At 40.3% G+C, this 17,735-nt stretch overlaps 1 protein-coding gene across 6 annotated transcripts in view; it reads left to right on the top strand.

Annotated features, from left to right (window-relative positions):
* Nucleotides 1-360: 360 nt before the first annotated feature.
* The window catches only part of LOC106922104 (uncharacterized), a 96,760-nt gene continuing 79,385 nt past the window's right edge, over nucleotides 361-17,735 (top strand). For 5 of the 6 annotated variants that reach the window (XM_088001181.1, XM_088001182.1, XM_014994243.2 and 2 more), the window contains exon 1: nucleotides 361-466. The gene's annotated coding sequence lies outside the window, so the exon portion shown is untranslated. The remainder of the gene's footprint in view (nucleotides 467-17,735) is intronic. The other variant, XM_088001183.1, reaches the window with a different exon arrangement.

Below are 17,735 nucleotides of genomic sequence, written 5' to 3'. Positions count from 1 at the left end.
AATATTGTCTCCGTTTACTGCGCTAGATGTAATTCCCTTCAACCCGGTTGACATTCCTGTGTCAGGGCGGGCTTAGGGCGTGTTCTTGGGCAGCGGCCGCTTCCAAAGGCGTTCCTCCCGGCGATTGGACCGGTACCGTCCCGTAAAAGGAGTCAAAGTTCTTCATTGTTCGCGAACGGTGTCTGTCAAAAGTCCATTTGGCAAGAAGGAAGAGATGACCTCGGACTCAGCAGCTGTGACTGGACAGCAGTGTGGTCACTCAGAGTTGAATTGGGAAGTGATTGGACGAAACCGGAGCCATTCAGTGTACGGGTTTGTGATTGGAGGCGTAACGTTTCCGGGGCGGGGCGGGCTGAGTCTGCGGGCCTGCAGTATGTGTGCACTCTCCGGGGTGGGCGGATCGTTAGCTGTGACAGCGACGCTTGGAGACTTCCTAACAAAGCTGTCAGAAAACAGACAACTAACGGTGAGTCCGACTCAAATATACAAACTAGTCTTTTTTCTTCGTGCCTGTGAGCACGCGCCGTTGGCGCGGAGTGGGAAGATCTCGCGCGGACAGCCGGACTGTTAGCAGCAGTGAAATGACGGTGATTTTGTGCTGTGTGATCTCACAGCGTGCATCGCAGCGGCTGTGGATGGGTGTAGGTTAGTGCTGCATTCGGGTGCTGCACGGAAACTTTTACTTTCTGACAGGCGCTGAACAAAGATGCTGAGCAGAGGGCGAGCCCCGCCTAGCTCGGTGACTTTTTTGTAAAAGTGTCGCTTCTGATGGTCTTCACGGTTTTTCTTCCTCTCTCTCTGGATAGGAGATAGGCACGTTGGCCGAAATTCCCGACTTCAGTAGAAGCGGCAAAGTGAAGTTAGAGTACGAAGCAAAGTTGTGCAAGTTAGTAGCCAATCTGTAAAACAGGCGATTCTTTACACTCTGTGAGGAGGAATTCTGACATGAAAAGTGACATTTTGCGTGATGTGGCGTTGCTAAACAGATACAGTAGTTCCACGTGCGTTCTGTAGTTTGTGCTGTGGTGTCTGAAGAGATGCTTTCACTATTGTCCGAATTGTAATCATTGGCAGCTTTTTGTGCCACACCAGTAGCGGTTCCTAAACCGTGGACAAGCTCCTCCTCCTTCAACTCACCATGTACATATCTACTCCACAAACAAACCAATAGAAAGTCGTTTTATTACGCTAATTATTGACATTTTACTAAGTAGAAAGAATGTGACTTATAATGAGTGATATTGATATTCCGTTAATATTTCTTTCAGAAAACTTTCCCACATACAGAGTAGAGATTTCACAAATCAAAAACTGTTTCAAAACATCTGTGATTGATGTAGAATAAATAGGTGCTGGTTTTACGAGTTTATGTATTGTCCTTTTCACACTTGTACCACTTTAGGGGTTTCAAGATGTTAGTATTAACCGATTAACTAAATGCATGAATAAATATGCCCAAAACATTTTAAAAAATCTTATGTGTTCATGTAGTCAAAAAATGCTGTCTACTAGTCTGACCTATAACCCCAAATGCATCAGATGTGTTGTACATAAAAACAACAACAATGGTGGAGTACATGTTCATAATTGCGGTACAGAACCTCATTCGTCCAACATGACATGAAGAAGAAGGTTGACTTTTCACTTTTGTCTTTGTTCGCCATTCTTGTTTTTTGTCGTGTTTACCGCTAATCTCATCTGGTCTTTGAATGTGCGCGTCCTACACTCCGTGTTTAGCGCCACTTGCAGCTCTGGGGGAAGAGTTAAAAAAAAGCATTTTGGGCCATATTGCATTTCTGTGTTGATTAAAATATTTCTGGAAACACCCCCGTGTGGACACAAGTGGTTTTGAAAACTTTTAGAAAAAAATGTTCTCGTGTGGGCGAGGCCTAAATGAGTCAACTTTCACATGTTTGAACGGGTAAAATTCAGTTCCTTCTGATGAATGATGCTTTCTTTTGAATGAGCTCCTGTAACAGTCTTCTTCTGCATGGAGTGGTAATCTCTACTCAGTGGTGACTCCTACTGTGTGGAAAGGGAACTACAGTGAGTCAGCCAAACAAAAACATGGAAAGGGTGGATCGACTGAAAAGCAAAATGTATTGTCATTGTTTGGACATTAAAAAAAATTTCAAAAAGCCATTGTAACTTCATTTCTCTTAGCCTCATGGTTTCTCTTTATTTTGCTAGTTATCTGGCTGTTAGACCTTAGTTCTGCCCAGCTTAAAACTGGTCAGATTCCACCTGCGGGACGGCACCGCTGCACTCATCTAAAGGAATTGATCTAAAGAGGAATTACAGAAGAGAGGATTGCCCTCCCTCCCCGCCCTGCCATCCAGATTACTCCCCCAATCCTCCGGCAGCCAGATTACAGATGAGGAAATAAGAGGTGGGACTGATGTGAGGCTGGGAATTCATTATGGACCCGGTCCAGTCACATCCCTAAATCACTTTGATGCTCGCACTAATGCAACTCAATCGCAGCAATCGGGGTTTTTAGACCCGGCTGGGCTTCCATCGGTGACAAACCCCAGAGTTACCAGTGAACAGCAGCAGCAGAGTGTTTGTATGAAATCCAAACTGAAAGTGGAAAAGAAGCAGCTTGGATTAAACCCGTTAGTCCCAGGTTGTTACTGCTCCTATTTTGAAAGGGATGCACATCAGTATCAGGATTGTACTGCCGTTGATGAACGCTGAAGATATTTTCAACGTGATAAAAACAAGCAGCAGCAGCCGCAAAACCCATGTCAATGTTTTCATGTTGGATTGGAAAGATCAGAACTTTGCTTTTTGGCAAGTTGAGAAAATTCCTGGAAAATATTCAAATGCATTGTGTGTATATGCATAGCATTTTTAAAAAATATTCACACCCCTTGAAATTTTTGTAGGATTCACCAGGGCCAACGTAGCTCTTGATGTAGCTCTTCACTTCCTTGTGAAGCTCCACCAAATTTCTGAATGGATTTGACTTGATGATTTTCCCTGCTTAAGCTGCAGGTTTTCCTACCACACTTTCTCCTTCCACCTAACTTTTTATTTTGAGTTGGAAGTATTTTTCAGTGAATGAGCCAATTAATGTGACACCTTGAGGACCCGATATTTAACATTTTTACTTCTGTCTGTTTTTTTTCATTATTAAAAGAAAAAACAACAAACCATCAAAATGACAATAAGATAAAGGCTTGAAATATTTAACTCGTCTGATGAATCTATATAAATGTTAAATTGGTCTCAGTGACACATGGTGTTGGATGCATCATGATATGGGGACGCTTTGAGATGCCGGCTGATGGAAATATTCTGTAAAAGAAAATGTTGGAAATCATTTTTAACTCCGCTTCAGTTTCTACCCTGGTTCATGTTGGAAAATCACATCCAATCCTAATAAACTCCACTTAAATGTGATAAAATCCAACCCAATTCAACTGGTTTGAATACTTTTAACAGAATCCACGAGTCATGTGGGATATTTACATTACAATTCAGTTTTTATTTTATTTATTTTTGCTACTGTTTGACTCTTTACGTTTATGAGTCAACGTTCCCGACTGTTAACACCAACCAAACACCTGCTGTGGTTATTATTTTGGCTTCTGTGGAAACTGCTCTGCATGGCCATAACCAATGCAACATGCAAAACCAGACTCTGAAGTTTTCCTGTCAGTGTCCTAATTAAAGCAAGCCTGCCTTTGCATAAGGCCTCCCGATAAGGCACAACACGCCCACATCCATCCCAAAACGAGTTAATCTTCAAACAGGCCAGGAGTTTGATAATTCTTTTTGCAAGCCATAAATAAAGGCAAAAATACATGCACCGGTCAAAGGTCGCTTCTTTGCCTAGTGACTTATTGGTGAATTTGGATCCCAACAGATCTGGATGAAAAAAATAATAATAAAAAATTTGGAAATTCCTAGAATCTTAACTATTGTGTGAACCTAAACCAGATCAGGAGAACCAGTTCACCCGCATTCAGTCCGCAGGTGTCACCATGGTAACACCTGCATGCACGTGTGCCTGCGACTTACACTGCAGAGATGAATGGTTCATCCTTAATGGGACAAATTAGCCTTAATGCTAGCCTTTGTGTTGGGGAGTAATGAGCCTGTGGGCTTGTCGCGGCTCGTTGTCATGGTGAACTGGTTTCCTAATTCCTGAGAAGCGCTCTGGCTTGGGTTCACACACTCGGCCTCCCGTACCGAAGAACTGGCAGCTTTTTGGTTGTTGTAAAATAAGAGAAGTCCAGAAATGGATGAAAAAATCCACGCAGAAAGTGTTCAAAGAAAATAATTCAGTGTGAAACTGAGTGAACCCAGCTCTGTAACTGTGTTACTCACTGGAATCAAAGCAGCAGCTGACATTTGACCCCACCGCCAAATCTTAGTTAAAGTTTTACTTGGGTTTAGGGCTCACTGTGTGACATAAAAAAATCAGTTTGTTAAATCAGACTTACATCAGTATAGCAATTGTATTTCTATCTACTTCCTGCTTTCGGTGGATTTATTAATGTTCTTTTTTTTTTTAATCTGTTTTTTAGTAAGCAGCCCAGGGCAGACTTGGTGTTCTCTTCCAGGAAGTCCAGAGAAATAAATGAAAAAGGCTTTAAAGGGAAGGATATTAAGATACAGACGTCACGTCTTTGGATAAGATTTGTTGGTCTTCGTCCGACGTGTGTTCCCACTTTTATGATTTAACGCATCAAAAGAAAATCTAATGTCATCTGGTGCTGATCAGGCCGAAAAAATAAAGTAACCGTATAACTTAGATAAATGTTTCATCATGAGGTTAGTTATTTTTACTAAGCTAATAATGTATAGGTACAGAAGCTAAAGCTAAGAGGCAGTCAGTGTCAGGACCAGATGGAAGGAGAGTTCTTCCATGTTTACATTTCTATAGGTCTGTTTTTTTTCACACTGGGAACCGTGGTAGTTCATAGTGGGAAGACGACCCACAGAGGAACTGTAACAAAAAGAAAAAAAACTTTTCTTTTTGTTAAATTAAAAAAAAAGACAGTGTGTATGTAGTCCATGCATTCTGTCAGGAGAGGGGTTATACGAGTTTAAAACTTAAGACAGATTTCTGGATGCAAATATTTTCTGGAGCAAAGCAACTGGTTGTGAGGTTCATAAAACTGAGTCTTCAGGAGGGAAGTAAGAATGGTAGGAAGGGGAGTCTACTGAGGAAAGGTGTGAGGAAGTATTTAAACAAATAATAAGGTTCCCAGAGTTACTTTAGAGAGATTCTGAATTGTTCCCTGGCTGTGGAATGTCAATGTACTGACCTGAGGTAACCCCACCTTCCTTAAGTTCGCAGACTTCCTGTCGTCTGCAGGTTCATGCTGCTTTCAGGGTCGTCCTCGCTGCAGCAGGATGCTCCCTTCAAGGACAGCAGGAGGCTTTCCTCCCGGCCTCTGTCTAGGAACTGGGAAGCTCAGGAAATCCACCATTGATTAGTTTCTCAGAGGGCAGCTCAGTCTGACGAGGTCTGTTCTCCTCCTCACTGAATCAACAGAATCAGAAACCTAAAACAGATAACACCTGTGTGTTTGCTGCTCAGTTGTTCTGCAGTGTGCTCCTTTGGATATTAGTAGGGCTGCACCGATTGCAGCTTTCTGACTGATCGCCAATGTCATGCAGAAAACTGCAATCAGTGCAGCAGTTACAAGGTATTATTATGCATTTAGGAGTGTCCTGTTAAATGATCAGTATTTGGACAATCAATTGAGCAAAAATAACTTTTGGACTTCAGGAAGCCCACAGCGGGTCTGTTATCTATCCAGACCTCTCAGTCTTGTCACTGGTGATGAACTGGGTCCAGTTTTATTGGAGCTCATTGACTGTCATTTAATTAGAGAGGCTGTGTGGGCCAGAGCTCAGCCCAGGAACAGCATATCTGACCGGAGCTGATCAACATGCAGCAGCGATGTGGCAAATAGCTGCGGTGTGGCCGCTCATGTTCCATTACTGGGATCTTTGGAGTGACACTCACACAGCAGGAGAAATTTAACTGTTTACATTAAGTTAGCTAAATTATGAAGCTGTTTTTTTTTTTTTTAACTGTTGGTCTTGTCGATGCTTCTGTTGTTTTTTAGTATCTCTGTGGGTTTCTGGAGTGACAAGTTCAAAACACAGAAATGGCGCAGGAGTATAGAAAATGATTCAGACATGGGTTAGAACAAGGAGTGCAAGAGTTGTTAAACCATATCCCGGATTTGTTTGTGTGCCAACTTTTTTTCCTTCCACTCAACTTTCGATAGATATGCTTTATACAACCGGTATTTGAAGCGTTTAGTCTGTAGTTTCCCCGTTAGAGCTGCGTAGTGGACCTCGTGTTGCTTCAGTCCATGTCGATAGATTGGGGAGGAGTAGAGTTTGGTTTGTCACTATGTCCCGTCCAATCAGCTGTGAAGGGAACTGATCTAATTACAGGAGGCTCTGGTGCTGTTTTTCTGTTTTACCAGTTTTACACAAAAATGACCACAGAAATTTTCATAACAAAGCTAAAAAAAAAACAAAACAAACTTGCTGAAAAAAGGTTTGAGAAAGGTTTTGAACATTTTAAAGGCGACAGAAAGACATGCTGCCCTCATTTTCTTCAATAAGGAGACAAGGTTCACTAATCACTTGGTCTGGTTTCACTTCTGTGCTTTCAGCCAATAGTTGATGACTACTGATCCTGTTGTCAGGCTGGAAGCCGTAAGATGTTGAACACACAATTAGAGCAGCGGTTGCTTGGAGAATCCCCCACTTTAACAGACACAACCATTATCTGATGTGTGGCGTCTCTTTACCTTCTGACAGACCGTCTGACCTTTGACACTCATATTGACTGTCAAACATAAGTCGAGTCTTCAGAATGCGCTTACTTTTTTTATCTGAGTACGAGTGTGAGACGTGAAATAAAGTAATTTATTAATGTCAGGAGTAGGGTTGTTACAAAACAAAGACTTAAAACTACCAATACAAAGAAAAATAGAACCTTTTTTTGAAGGCATAGGTTTTTTCTAGTTAAAAACAAAAATATTGATTACAATAGGACAATATTTTAACCTCCTTAATTAGGGCAAATCTATCTTGACCTTTGCCTGCCTGTGCAATTCTGCTTGAGACGTAAAAGGTGGTGGGGGGCTAACGAAAAAGAGGGTAAATACTACCGTAAGAGCAGGAAGGGAGAGAGCAACAGAGCGGGTGGTACAGTACGGGATATTTAAGGGAAAATAATAATATGGGAACACGGAGGAAAAGAGGGGTAAAAACAGTAGTTTCTCGGACAAAATGGGAAACTTGACAGGTATGGCGCTAATGCATCGGTGTCGTCTGACCCGTCTCTAGTGGATGGTCTGTTTGTAATGATTTTGACACGAATACGTGTCTTTGAATAATTTATTTTTCTAGTATCTATTATATCAAAATATCAGTTATTTTGACAACCTAAGGACTGCCTTGAAGTGTGTTGTCTATGAAGTAACCTTCATCATTTGGTCAGTTCTCTGAATATGCCTGACCCTCTCAATGTGCGTGGTGTTGATAGGTAAACACTTGATGTGTTTGCATTAGGAGGATGGGGGGAGTTGGGAGTGAGATTTGGTATCAACAGCTGATTGAATTGTGATTGTGAATGAAATGATGGAGGGATGCGGAGCGGAGAGGAAGGATGGGTCGGTACAGAGTGAACCGTCCGCTGTAATCCCCTGTGGCAGCAGCTGGACCTGTGTGTCAGCAGCCAGGCTTTACCGCAGCCAATCAGCCTGCAGGGAATTACACACCAGGACAGGCAGCTGGACATCACACACAGGGATGTATAGGTAGGCTTATGGATGCTTTAAACATCAACATAAAAAACATATAAAAATCTTTCACATCTGCTCACGAATAGCCAAAATCCACAAATACTTGATAACCTCACTTCAAAGCACCTGGAAGTGCTTCTTTTTATATTTTAAATACCTCATATACCTGGATGTCCTTTAACACAGTGGAACCACTGCTGCAGAGGGAGTCTCATGTCTCCACTCTTTGGAATACAGCCAATCAGTGCCAAGGGGAAAAAATGGCACTCCTGGATTGGCTGCTTTGCAATATTGTGCTAAGTAGCATTACACCAACATATTTCAGCTTCCTAAGCTGTGTTTTCTTTGAATATTTTATTTATGCTGTATGAAAAAAATAAGCTAATAGCCAAACTTTCCATGAATAGTTTGCAGTTATGTTCCAAAGAAAAACCTGTGACCTGTAGGGAGTCATTTATCCAAATTCTTTTATGATTGACATTAACATCCTGCATTTAGTCTACCTATAACAGGTTTCTGCTGAAACCTGCGTTTCTGCTATGACTGCTAAATCTTTCTCCTTTTAGAACTCACAAACATTTATCCCCTCCAGACTGTTCACTTCAAAATGCAAACAGCTGATTTGAAAACGAATAAGGTAGAATAGTTACTGTACTAAAGCAGAAATCTGCAGTTGTGTTCAAAGGAAACTTGTAGAAATAGTCCAGTTTCTGAATGAATGAAATATAAATCTTGTTTTTAAGCAGAAGTGTCTGAAGCTTTTCCTGACAGAGATCTGCTTCACAGACGTACATGTGGTCTTTATTATGATGCTGCTGGTCGTTATGAATCATTAACACACCACAGTTCACCAATGTCCCCAATTAATAAATCAAATGCACCCTTCAGCAGTAGAATATGCACGTCTCTGTTGGAGCTGTGGTCTTTTTTTATTGGTACCATGATGTCATTGACCGATTTAGAAACTAAAGGAAGCCATCTCTAATGGCTGCAGAATCCTTGTTGGAGGATCTCTGTTTGGATTTGTTCTTTTTGAAGACTTTAGTTTATATGCATGTTTATATTGGTAAGTTATTCCCTCTGGTTTTAGATCCTGTGCAGCTAGAAGGACTTAGGCTCTTGCCACTTTCCTACCGGACAGTTGTTAGGAAGTGTAACCATGGCAACAAATTATTTTTGTTGTCGTTTTTGTATTAGCACATGATAGCATCCCCAAGGCTCAAATAAAAAATATGCAAAAATAACTTTCTAAACCATACGGCCAGATAGATTTAAGGAGCGGCAAAAGCAAGCGAGGTGGATTAGCATAGCAACAATCTTCAGTCAGAGGCTTCTTCAGATTCGTTGCAAGACTGACTGCTACCAGAGATCCTTCTCGTTTCAGTATGAATAAAGAATTCGTAGTTAAAATGTGTGGCATGTCTGTTGGTATAAAATTAGCTTAAGGGTTTACTATCAATAGTTTGATGTCTTTTTAGAAAGTTGAAAAAAGAAATCCATTCTGGATGTTTGCAGGCTAAACATTTCTGGTCAGAGGAGGAGGAAGAGGAATGGTGGGTGGAGGGGTCAGTCACAGTTCAGACATGTCTGTGATAAAAGCAAGACTGAAGGGAGTGAACCTTCCACCGTCAGCTCTGTTATCGCCCAGTCCTTTGTAATGCACGCTTTGCCTTTTTTATTCCCTTGCATTCACTGAAAACATAATCTTGCAAAGCCTTTGGATTCATATCTGTCAGTTGAATCTTATATCTTCTAAAAAAACACAATGATCAGATGACTTTTAGGGGAATTTTACAAAGGCTGGGTGGGACTTTGGTTCGCTAATGCAGATCCACCTGGTTGAAGATCTCTGTTAGCATTAGCTCTAAAAGCAGTCTTCTCCTAATCAATCACTGCTCTTTGCATCATGTATAATGCATGCCCTTTAGCCAGAACCCATTTAGTTATTTATCACACACTGAAGGGAGCAGTGTTCATGTATCATGGATCTGTGGTTTTTCAACTTCAAATATTTTTTTCGTGTGGAATTTGGTGTTGTTGTGGCAGACCAGTCTGCTGCGTTCACCATGCAAGAGTGTGTCCACTACTATTGTCTGTTTTGGGATTAGAGTTTGACCTCAGTGTGTGCGCGTGTGTGCGCATGTATGCGAGTGTGTGTTCGTGCTGCTTTGCATTCCATCGCAATGTGTAAAGCCTCACATTTGCAACAATAGGGCAAAGAAATGCTCAGTGTGTGTGTAGGCGAGAAAACAAGGACGTACAGGGAGTCCATTCATGTTGATGTTCTCTGTGTGTGTGTGTGAGAGAGAGAGGCACGGTGTGGAGTATGGGCACACCATACCTGTCTCTCTCAACCTCTAATGGGCTCCAACAAGTGCTGAATTATAAAAACATCAAGTCCTGAGAGGCTTGAGTAATTCTGTTACACCATGCAGCCTCCTGGTCAGACAGTAAACACTGGCTCTTTGACTGGACCGGGCCCCCTCTGTGGGCTCCATCAGGGTACACTCCAGCACCAAACACACACACACACACACACACACACACACACACACACACACACACACACACACACACACACACACACACACACACACACACACACACACACACACCCCACACACACACACACACACACGAGTACATGCAGTGGAGTTCTGAGAAGGCAGCCAAACTTCAAACACACACTGGCTGATGAGAACAAATTAGGAGAACACACACTATGAGATGTGGATATATTTGCATGTTTGAGCTTTAATTGAATTTAACTTCCCTTTGGGATTAATAAAGTAGTTTTGAATTTTGAATTGAATTTAATGACCGGTTAAAAAAAAAGTATGATGCTAACATAAATAAGCTAGCAGTGAACTTCCAAAGCATTTTACTATATTAAAAATATAATTAAGCTTTACAAATATTAATGTTGTTAATATGGATGCCTTTTTACTAATCTGAGTTGCTTTAGATGGATTTTGTTATAATGCACAATCTGAAGTACTTGTGTTTCCTTCTGTGTGCTGAGCAAACACTTCAAGTGTTATTATTCAACTCGGTGGGCAAACTACACACTTGAATTAAAAAAAAAGTATTTAGTGGTTATGGTTGATAAGTGGATTTGCAGTGCAGTAAAATAACTCTTAACATGCTCTGATACCTGAATAATCTGCTGAGATGCCTCAACCTGTCTTTGAACATACAAACTGTATTTTCTTAATCTCTTAGCGACTTTTTACGGCTCTGTGCTTCCTCTGACTTTATTTTAAAATCTTGCTAATAACACAATATGACAAGGAAATTATTGTAGGGACACTCAGATTTTTGTCTTGATAAAAGAAAAGGCATACCGTTTACTAACTTATGAAGTCAAATATTTTCTATTTTGTTGTCTTGAAAAATGTTACATTTATTCCCAGCAACAAGAACCAGAAGTATCTTCAAAAACCTGAGCTATATGTTAGCCATATTTAATGGGTGGATGTACTCAAATTTGTTTTTGTGTTAAAAAAAAAAAAAAATTGCTGGATGTTGCAGCTCTGCTTACTTAGAAATTAAAATAAAAGCCAAAAAACACGGCTAATTAAAGAAAAAACGTTTTGGATTGTAACAAACATTTTCAATCAGAGTTGACATCTAATTTTTATGTTAAACAGATATAGAAAAACCTACAAAACGTCTCCATCTGCATCAGCGTAATTTGCTGGAGGGCCAAATTTGGATTTTGGACACCCTGATTTAGAAAAATCTATTGAACCACCTCATTTAAAAAATCCATAATTCTTTCCCCTACTATACCCACCAAATGCTCTCATTTCACCTGAATTCAACATTTTTCTGTCCCCAATCAGAAGATTACACAGTAGCCCGTTGTTCTCCTCTCCTGTTGGCTTGCTGATAAGTTTTCGAGGTCGTCCTGATTTTACATCACCTGATTAGGGAAGCAGAGCTCTGGGTTCCAATCACATCCAACCTACTGCGCTCCAGGGGTTTCCCATGGAGCTGCTGGTTACACAGGAAACCCCTCAAAGGCCCACATGACTGCTGCATTATTTATATATGGGGAGAGGTTAACAGAGACATGCTCCCTCATTCTAATAAAGCTTCCTGTTTCCATGCAAATCAAACCCAGAGATACTTCCTCTTTAACACACTCATCAGCATCTTTAATTACACTCTAGGAAAAGTCTGATTACACACACTCATCTGGACTCTGTGCTCTTTTCTTCAAATTATGACGGCGTTGGATCTGACTGGCAGGAGTGGTTGAAATGATTGATCAGATCATGATGAATCGATTATTGAAATAATCAACTCATTTAGAAATCGATCAATCGTTAACTGGAGTATTTAGATTCCAAAAAAGATCTTTTGCTGAAAAACATGCTCAGAGCATTAATCAAGCCAAAACGATACAAGATATAAACGTTTCTTTAGTTTAAGATAAATACACCTTTAGATACGTAATTACCAAAATTCAAAAAGTTTCACCTGGTTCCGAGTCATTAAAGGAATGCTGTGTTATGTTGTTGCATGTTTACTTTTGTATTTAAAAAAGGAATTGTAGTATTTGTTTATTTGAATTTTTAAGGTATTTCCAATAAGCTGAAGACATTCTGCAGTAAAATTTGTTGACTGTGCAAATTCAAAAGATTTTGAATCTGTTGAATTAAGCTAATGATTGATCACTTAATAATTAGAATAATCAATTACCAATATAATGGTTAGTAGCAGCCCTAGTTGCGTGTGTTTTTAGTAGCATCGTCACAAGCTGACCCTGCGGCATGATGGCCACATTAACTTCCTCTTTTTGGCCTTTTAGTGTCTGACATCAGCCCTAATGTAACAGGAAGTGCAGCGTCATTGAATCATCTGTGACTCAGTGTATTTATGCAGTGGTGCTTATTCTTTCTTATTAACATGTAGAGCGCTTAAGGTTTTGTAAACAAACAATTTCGTGATTGAAAGTAGAGAAACCAGATATGTGGGTTGAATCGGAAAAAAGACATCAAGTTTGAACTTGCAGAAAAGAAGGGAGTCAGTTTAAGCAGGTGATGCTGCTGGAGCTCTTGTCCTGGTGGCTCCAGCCTCAGCATCATCCTCTCCTCTGAACACGTCCAACCGTCTCCGTGTGGCCTCTCAGGCTTGAATTGTCCTGTTAAAATCACTCCAATTTCAAAAATGTCCTTAGGTGTTTACAGAAACAGTATGTTATCAACCTGGAACCATTCTTGTATTCTTTACATGATTAATTACAAAGAAGACAGCGATTATTTGTACAGGAAATTGACGCTGGAGGTGGTGGACCACCATTGATCTTCCTGTATGAAGCGTGTGCTGAGAACAGAAAATGTGAAGTATTTCTGTTCCCAGTCAGAAACAATTCACCAGACTGGAGAGTAAAACAGACTAAGGATGAGTTAATCACCTCATCTACTGTAATATTTCAGCTTTTCAGAACCTTTTGCTTTTATATGAGACGTTTATTCAGACTTGAAACATTTCACAAAGGAAGATAATTGGTGATGCATCATTCCCTACGTTGATTTATTTGACTGTGGTTAAAGATTTATACAATAGAATAAAAAAACATCCCATTAAGGCCCTTTTGAGACTGGAGTTCTTAGTCTGCTTTATTGTCTGACTAATATGGATTTATGCTGAAGAAAGTCGCAAACCCGTCTTATTCCTGATAGCCGCAGAGCCTGATGGAGGACATGCCACCATCCTCTTACACAAACACCTGGGTGTGTGTGTGTGTGTGTGTGTGTGGGGGTGTGTGTGTGTGTGTGTGTGTGTGTGTGTGTGTGTGTGTGTGTGTGTGTGTGTGTTTGGGTGTGTCTGGGAACATGCACACCGGTGCTGTTCTGCTTGTAAATGAGGAAATAAACCGTGATAAAATGTGTCACTTGAAAGTCATCATCGAGGAAGAACTGCAATGTTTACATGATGCAGATGATCAAAGAATTGTGTTGCATTTGGGAAAGCCAGATAGCACCCTGCTATTCAGTGTTGAGATGAATGAATGACTGCGTTGAACAAGAGGATGTCCCTTCCACTTCTTCCATGCAGCCAGAGTTACCAGTTTAGCAACTGGTAAACCCCCCTTCCTGTTTTTTTTTTTCTTTAACTAGTGAAATTCCCAGACTGGGAATGTGCCGAAGGCCTAGGCGTGATCTCGCTTCACTTGGCCGGTGAGCCAGGATCATTTGAATAAAACGCCTGAAGTAGAAATGTGAGAAGAACAGATTTTCCTATTTTCAATCAGTTTAAATATGTTGGATTCATGCAAGTGTGTCACACAATGAAACTCCTGTGTTTGTGTGGTTTCAGTGGAAGTTTACTGATAGCATCTGTGCTAGGTCAGTGCAGGTCAAAGTGCACAAACACACTGAGGACATATGTAAGCCTTATGTAGTGATTAAGAATCAATTAAAAAAAAACCATTGTGTTATTTGAATTCATTGGCGACAGTAGTGAGAGGATCAGGAGCATTTAAATCTCAGACCACAAATCCACTCCCTCCTCATGAAAACAAGTTGATACCAACAACACTGGTCTGCTGCCGTCACCTTCATGATATGAACTTGTTTTGATTGTTTTAATCTTTCTCTGGCCGTCCATGTTGTAGAAAACTAGATGAACAAAGTAGAGATGATAATCAGGTGGAATCAGGGGCAACCTCAAGGTGCTGTTTTAGAGAAGTTGCTAACATTTTAAAATGAAACCTAAGTGACTTTGGGCCTGAAGTTGAACTTAACAGTGAGATCTCTGCCAATTTTTTCAATTCCTTGACTGGGATTGAAAGATCTAAGATTGAAAGATCTAGACATTCTGTCACCAAACATCTTACGTCTTCACTGTAACCAAACATCTCTACTTCAAAGTGTGATGAGTTAGGCAGCACTACCTCATGAAACTGCTGTATTTCCTGCCATGCCAGGTCATTTAGATGCAAATAGATGATGGCTGCAAACTTTTCTTTGGAGGTAACCATTGCTAAGGCAAGAAGGCATCTGAAGTTCATCTGACCCTCGTTAGGTTGTTAACTGCAGAATTACCTCATTCCCTCCCTGGTATTTGTTAGCGACCACAGTTATCAGCAAATATTTAAGACCCCCTCTAAAAAAAAAAGCTTGCACTGCCTATTTTAATAGTTCAAACAACAAATGTACCAAAACATCCATTAATCCACACAGTGGAAACAATCTTGACACTACCACAGAAGCTGACATCCGTGATCTTCCTTTGCTCTGCTCTTAGAGTTCAGCCAATCAGCTCCAGGGAAAAAAAAAAAGATGACTCTGGATTGGCTGCTTTACAAATGTCAGCCAATAGGGTGCCAAGTAGTATGCGCTAAGGTGATTAATCCTCTCAAGATGCTTTTTCTTTGAATATTTTAGATATTTTTTTTCCAAGGGTTGCAGAGGTTCCACTATAATCCAACAATACTTTAAGCTCAAACACAAAAATGTCATCAAGGTGTGTAAAACGTTAAACATTTGTCCGTGACTTTGTAGACTTTCTACAAAGTCACGAAGAACTAAAAGGTAGTCACAGAAAGTACACCATCGGTCAGTTCCAGTGTTTTGTAAGGGAGAAAGAGAAAGAGAAACTGATCTGGGACTGAAAGTCCCTCATCAGTTGTCCCATCAGATGGAACCCAAGCAGAGCAAAGAAAAAAGTAGGAATAATGCCAAACCGTCTTCATAAGACAGGCAGACAGGACTGTACATATGGTATGCTTTCCCTCTATGGTACTCTGGGTTTAGGTCCAGCTTGTCATGTATTTAGGTCTATCCATCAGACTAGCCTCCCTAACTGAAGCTAAACCACCCTATAGGAAGTGGAACGTTGTATTATCTTCAATTTTGGTCTAATCTTACCATAGTACCTTCAAGAGGGATATTTCTGGGGGGGCGTTTGCCAAGCATTGTAGCTTCTCACCAAGGGCATTAGAACAAACCTTCGTAATCATGAAATATATGATCAGAATGGAGGAAGCATTCAGTGTTTCTCTCAGTTAGAGTCTGACTCATGGTGACAGTAACAGTAGAAGCCTGTAGCAACCGCTGCAGAGAGCCAGACCCGTTTAAGCAGCAACACGAGCCAACTCTGTTTATATCCGACACACACGCACGCACACACTCTCAGTCCCAGAGTACACACCCAGTGTCTCAGTAGGGAAGGCCAGGGTTTAGAGGAAGTGTCCCACCTCTGTGAGTGACATCACTGAGCTCCGTTCATTGGACCTCTCCAGGCTGTTGGGACTGTGATTGTTTTCATGTCTTCCAGTCACATGTCACCGTGGAGCTGCACTGTCTGCTGGCTAAGGCTAAAGAATGCAAACTGTCAGAGAATGTCCGTAGAGAACAAGGTTCCTACATAGAATGTCCTTCCTTTTCTACATCTGGATAAGTATGGGAGGGGCAGGGCGGGAGGAACGTGAAGATGGACAAATGTTTCCGTTTCCAGGCTTTATTTCTTTTTCTATTTTCTATTAAACAAGCTGTTTTTGAAAGAGAAAGTGACCTTTTCATTATTATCTTTAACATTGAGTTAAAATGTTACAGCTTGATTTGTTGTCAGACAAGGCATGGACGATATGAGTGAAAAACATATCTCTATGTGAGCATTTCATATCAGTCGATATTGTTGATTATCATTTTTCTTTTTGTTTGTTTTACTTCTAAACTGAAGTGACATGACCATTCCTGTTTTATTCACAGTTTTCGCTCCACACTGTTCTTTATTTTTAAGCAGTTATGAGATACAGTGGTGAAACTTTAAGCTGCTGCTGCACAAGTCACTCAACAGGTTGTTGCTAAGTAACCAAATATTGAGTGAGTTAGCTGATGGTACCAACCTTGGTTAGCTGGCTGTTCACATGGACATATTTATGTCTATGGCTGTTCAAGGTTGAGCAGCTAAAGCCGTTCCTCTGACTACATTACCCAGAATGCTGCACGGTTCTGGATTAGAGTTCGCTCAACATTCTATCTACTGAATATTTATTTATTAATATTGCTTTCTCAAGACCTTCATTTTTCAAATTGGTTTTTCTGATTTAATTGGCTTTTATGAAACCATAATGTTCTTTCCCGTAAATGTTTTTTTTTTTTTTTTTCAGTTATTAATGTTCTGAAACACAGAAGTAAGAAAACCTCTGTGTTTCAGAACATTAAAACTGGAAAAAAAAAAGAATTTAGGTCCAAAAAGAGACTTAAAAAGAACAAAATGGATTTTATAGGGCCTTATTCATTGAGATAACCCGCATTTAAACCCTCATTAAAACTGTTTTACAAGGACCATTTTCCTAATGTCTTGGCGTCTCGAACTTAGATGGTTTCAGACTTGGTGTGCTTTTAAAACTGGGTCTGGCTTAAGAATCAAACAAAAAAGACAGGTTGTGTGCTTTTAAAAGCTTTTGAAAGTATCAAAAGCACACAAAGTGCGTTTAAATCTATTTGCAGTAGGATGACTCAGTCCAGGTTTTGCACATCTAAGTGTTATAAATTCTAAAGTGGTGGTTATTTAACTTTCCCAAAAATATTCGTAATGAGGAAGCGTGCTTCAGGCGACTGCACGAATGGAACGCGACCTCGGCGTCACCTTTACTGATTTATAGAACATTCAGAATGTGAATGTTCTAGATAAATTTACTCTGTACTCAGATGTTCAAAGAAAGCATTTAAACATGAGCCTGGAAAAGTGATGGACCAAGTGGTAGTTAAGTTTCATTGTTTTTGTCCAATTCATGCCATATTTGGTTTTTTCTTTTTCTTTTTTTTACAGATTCTTTTTAGTGAGTTGAATGAAGAAGAGAAACTGTAGAAAATGCTGAAAAGCAAGATCCAGTTGTTTATATTTGTTCTAGAGAAGTGAAAATCAGTGGATACAGGAAGCCAGACTGTAAAATATCACTGATGGTTTTTGTTACTATATAAAAGACTT

Source organism: Poecilia mexicana, unplaced genomic scaffold (assembly GCF_051168715.1).
Source record: "Poecilia mexicana isolate PSO_F unplaced genomic scaffold, ASM5116871v1 scaffold_20, whole genome shotgun sequence".
Taxonomy (NCBI): domain Eukaryota; kingdom Metazoa; phylum Chordata; class Actinopteri; order Cyprinodontiformes; family Poeciliidae; genus Poecilia; species Poecilia mexicana.
The sequence above is the reverse complement of the archived record's forward strand: the minus strand, read 5'-3'. Positions and strand labels throughout refer to the sequence as shown.